Source organism: Montipora capricornis, chromosome 2, assembly GCF_036669925.1.
Source record: "Montipora capricornis isolate CH-2021 chromosome 2, ASM3666992v2, whole genome shotgun sequence".
NCBI classification, from domain to species: Eukaryota; Metazoa; Cnidaria; class Anthozoa; order Scleractinia; family Acroporidae; genus Montipora; species Montipora capricornis.
Genome location: NC_090884.1, coordinates 46,576,303 through 46,581,302, shown reverse-complemented (window position 1 = coordinate 46,581,302; position 5,000 = coordinate 46,576,303). Strand labels below are relative to the sequence as shown.

The window sequence follows — 5,000 nt, the reverse complement described above, 5'->3', positions numbered from 1 at the left end:
TTTATCTCACAATTAATGAACTGCCATCACTGGAAAGGTTAATGTACATGGCTTGTTTAGCATAATCAAGCACTCTACTATTAGACTAGGATTCCTACTCACTATTTGGTTATATATAACAGATTTATATTGTATTTCAGTTAGATTAAAATGTACAATTTATGCGACTAGATATTATTAACAAAACAATCCAATCTGTTTTATTGAGTGCTATCAGCTTCTTCATTGAGGTTTACCACAAGTACACTAAAGAAGATGCATAATGAAATAAAATTTTGCATTTTGACTGTAAAATGGAAATTTTAGAGTAAATGGATAGAAATATAAAATTGGCAACCAAGCTTTATGATCTCGCTACTTAAACATTTAAGTCAGTCACCAGTTTGCTCCTTTTTGAAGAGGTTTCATATAGTTTTGGACCCTGGAACTGTATAGTATACATGTATTTGTTTGATGCACTTATTTATTTACATAACCAGAATTGGTTCAGGTAGCCAAACATTCCATGATCATACAATAATTATTTGACTTCTCTTAATAGTATAAGCACTTAATATCTACTTATTTAATATATTTTTCTTCTCAGATCGAGCCGTAAAATCGTTTGTTTGCTGGACTTTGGTTTGGGAAAGGAAAGCCGCACTTACCAACATTTCTAAGACCATTTTCCCTTTCAATCCAGGGGCTTTTCTCTAGTGGTAAGTGTGTCATTCTTCTTACCACGCACAATCACCCAAATATACATACAAAATAAATTAATGCAAGCTAAATATGTTGGGAAAATGCAAATCTGTAGCAGAAAATTACAAGGACCTGCAAGGTTCACAACTTGAGGTGTGGCTTTTAAATCAAATTACATCATGCACATATATTAAGTAACGTGATAGTAACTTGTTGGAACTTCTCAAGAGTAATTGTTTACTTTATCTGTTGGTTATTCTACAATTGTTATAGCAATACAGTGTAAACATGCCCTTGATCGAGACCCATTTAAGTGGAGTCATGCCACACAATCTGTTTATAAGTAACTCTTGTTGATTCCAATTTTAATATTTTTCTTTATTCTTTTCTCCAAGGATTAACTGTCCCTTCACCCACAGAACAGGAGGTACGAACACACAAAGCCATTCTCCTTGATGTTGCTGTTTTTATGCACCAGCTCGTGCCATGTGGCTATGTATGAAACAGTTTAATGGTTATTTTGGGTGTGGCAAGTGTAAAGAGCCTGGTAAGCAGCTCATGATAGGAGTTGGGAAGAAGAATGTCCAGGTACATATATTGCCACATATGGCATGTACTAAAACCCGGAACACCGAAACGAAACCACCGGAACCACCGAAAAAGCTATAAAATGTTGAACAAAACGATCGAAACAGCCTCGACGCATTTTGCCTAAAAGATAGAATCTGGCATCCAAAACACGGAATCCAGAATGGGCATTATTAAAATGCTTACAATCTTTCTATTATCTTAGCCTTTATTACTGTACGTTTGGTTGTATAAGTTAGTGCCCAGGCAAAAAATCATATATCGATTGAAAGGAAGCTGTGAGCTGTGACCAAAATTGTTAGCAATCTATCAGGCAAACTTAAAAAAGACAACTGATGGCTACCAAAAGTGAAAACACGTGAATCAAGTAAACATTTCCGAGGGCTACATGTACAATTCAGCTGTTATTTCCAAATATCTCGCATTGTTTCCAGATAACGCAACAGATACTCGTGACATATCTTTTCAAACATTCAATAGTCTGCTAGTGTCCTTCTGCCAGTATATGCCGAATATAAAACATCTGATAAAACATGTAAGACTGTTTCAATAATGCATCATGGAAACAGTAAAATAACTATATATACATCTGTTTTTATTCTTGCCATACTTCCTAATGTTCTTTTTTAAGTCCGGATTCCAGACTCCCGATTCCGTGTTCCACGCTTTATGGCTGTTGTACTGGAGACTTCGGCAAACATCCATCCAGCCTAACTCATAACCAAATGTTTGCCCAAGTACATCCAGACGGATAATTTGTCTCCAGTATAAAGACGGCCATTGAGGCTGTTTCGATCGTTTTGATCGAGTTTTTATAGCTTTTTCGGTGGTTCCGGCAGTTTCGTTTCGGTGTTTCGGTGGTTTCGGCGGTTCCGATGGTTTCGTTCCGGTGTTCCGGGTTTTAGTACATGCCGCCACATATATCCTTTCTATGAAGAACATGCCATTAACCCATTGGGACGTGCCCCAGTGCATGTGCATGAGGAGATGAAAAAGCAAATAAAATATGATAAACCTGATATTTGTTTATATTAGCAATCTTCAGTTTGGCGCAACAAAAATAGTGTATACGGAGTTGTACTGTTTTATCATAATGAAATTGTTTCAAAGTGAATTGAAGCTTGTTAGGTAGCAAATTCAGTTGGCACGAAAAAGTACACATGCAGCATTTTCTTACTGATTCTACAAATTGTACATGGCCATTTGTGCTTGTGACTCTGGTGTCATTTTCATTTGATAGCTGAGAATTTTTTCTTGCCAGTTGTGAGGAATATACATGCAACAAAGTACAGTGTATCTTTTATGTGGTTCCATAATAAGTAATCAATCATTCAAATCATTGTTGTTCACTTTTTCTTAACTTTTTAATTCTAATCTTGTGTAATTTTATTTTCCAATTTAATTAAAGATCTGCCCGCATTAGCCTCCATTCCATGTTAGATCCAATCCAGCCGTGAGAATTCGAAAGGTATTTTTGCCCCGGTTTATGATTATGGAGAAAATGTAGATCTTAACGAGTGTTATTGAAACCCAAAAAGAAAATTGGGAGTAACCTCGCATTTTTGAAAGATAATAAATAATATTAGTAAAGAGCTTTAAAATACAAAGCAATGTATGGCGTTCTGTCTCAAGTTGAAGCTTAATTATCTCTCAAAAATGCATTGTTACCCCCAGATTTCTCTTTGGATACCAAGAGTACTTACTAAGATCTACTATTTACGTATAGTTTTAAACCGCGCAAAAATATCCCTGTATTAATAAGCACCACCCATAGGAAATCCGACTATCTCGAGATGCGCAGAACGTATGCGCAATAATAATAGTAGGCGCCGTCCTTAATACGCAGGCATTGCTTTCGTAGAAAATGAGGCTTTTCCTGAAACTAGCGGGACGAGCAAATTTCCCCCTTGGTCGAGCTGTTTAATAAATCGAAATTTGTTCTTCTTCTTTTAAGCCACCGCTAAATCCTTTATCGACAACGGAGCTAACTGCTCGATGTAACACTTCTTTAAAAGAAGGTCTCTTCGCCATTTAGCCTGCGTAGTGAGTGATTTCAGCGAGCGAAAAACGAGTCCAGCAAAAGCGAATAACTTTCTCTGATTTATTCGCTTGCTACTAGGATACATTATATTGACATGAGGGACTGAGGTGTTAATCAAAAATTCCGAGTCGTGCAATCAGAGATCCCGTTCGTGGACTAACGGGAGTTTTCATAATTAAGGGTTTGTCCGCAAGCGTTTCCTTCTCCTCTCCTCCTCCCCCACCCCCCCCCCCCCACAATTTTTTTTTGCGCTAGCCCGATTTTCGCGCGGCCAGGAAAATGAATTCGTTTCTCGCCCGCTGGAGACGCTTGCTACGCAGGCTACTGAGCCATCGGTGCACGATTTTGTCAATTCCGACATGCATTTTTTTCTAGTACATAGAGCATCTGCCACTAAGGAAACAAGTACATGCCATGACTCAGCGAAAGAAAACAGGAGCAAGAGAAAGCCAAAGTAAAAAAGTAAGTGATCCGTTTATGTTTTGCAAAGGGCTAGGCTAGGTTTTTTCTGGGGATGGCCCTTTGAAAACTGGAAAATCTTGCAACTGACTGAAGTAAAAAAAAAACCTGAGCTTCTCAATAGAGCCAAAGTAACATTGCTTGCAATAACTCTCTTCTTTAAGTACTCTGTGTTACATGTATAGGGGGTAGGGGTCTGAGGAGAGAAAAATATAAATAATGAGGACGCCTTAAGGACGGTGCGGTCTTACTTAAAGGTTCTTTTTCGCGATTTATGAATATGCGGGAAAAGCAGGTCTTAACAAATGTTATTGAAATCCAAAAAGGAAATTAGAGGTAGCCTCGCCTTTTTTGAAAATAAATAATCAACAATATATTTAAAAAGGTTTAATATACAAAGTAATGTATCGCGTTCTTTTCCAAATCGAATCTTAATTATCTCTGAAAAATGCGTGGTTACTCCTAATTATTTTTTCGGATAACAACAGCGCATCGGTGGCTCAGTTGGTTGAGCACCGGGTTGTCACGCGGGAGGTCGTGAGTTGAACTCCGGCCGGACCAACACTCAGGGTCTTTAAATAACTGACGAGAAAGTGCTGCCTTTGTAATTACATCTGCAAATGGTTAGACTCTCTAGTCTTCTCGGATAAGGACGATAAGCCGGAGGTCCCGTCTCACAACCCTTCAATGTTCATAATCCTGTGAGACGTAAAAGAACCCGCACACTTGTCGCAAAGAGCAGGGCATGTAGTTCCCGGTGTTGTGGTCTGTCTTCTGTGGTGTATCATGGTTGAGAGGGTAAATGCTCGGAGAAATTACTATCTACACCAAGCTACTCTAAAAATCCGAGGGTAAATAAAGATGTATGATATGTATGATATGATATGATATGATATGAAGAGCAAGTGCTAAGCTCTGCTTTTTCCGCATCGTTTTAAACCACGCAAAAATATCCCGGTATTAGCAAGCGCCATCCATAGGCAACCCAAATATCTTGGTATGCGCAGAACGAATGAAGTACCCCCTTCCTTTAAAATTAATTTTATAGCTCTTTTTCAGGCTTTCATGAAAACAAACAAAGAAGCGAAAAACTGCCCCTTGTCATACGGCGATCTTTTTGGAATGCATTTTTGTTTTAAAGAGCTAATTCATAGGTGGTAAAGTCAGTGAGGGCCAAGGCTTGTTTTTATGAGTATCATTTAGCCATTAAACTATTCTTCCAGGCACTGCT

General features: G+C 38.2%; 1 protein-coding gene across 9 annotated transcripts in view; it reads left to right on the top strand.

The window, feature by feature from the left end:
* LOC138024144 (uncharacterized) overlaps positions 1 to 5,000 on the top strand; it is a 19,845-nt gene that overhangs the window by 9,164 nt on the left and 5,681 nt on the right. For 5 of the 9 annotated variants that reach the window (XR_011126912.1, XR_011126919.1, XR_011126916.1 and 2 more), the window contains 5 exons: positions 1 to 37; positions 587 to 698; positions 1,077 to 1,269; positions 3,686 to 3,772; positions 4,993 to 5,000. The exon at positions 1 to 37 is cut by the window's left edge and continues 167 nt beyond it; the exon at positions 4,993 to 5,000 is cut by the window's right edge and continues 73 nt beyond it. The gene's annotated coding sequence lies outside the window, so the exon portion shown is untranslated. Of the gene's footprint in view, positions 38 to 586; positions 699 to 1,076; positions 1,270 to 2,677; positions 2,738 to 3,685; positions 3,773 to 4,992 lie in introns of all 9 variants that reach the window. The other 4 variants (XM_068871291.1, XM_068871261.1, XM_068871282.1 and 1 more) reach the window with 4 other exon arrangements.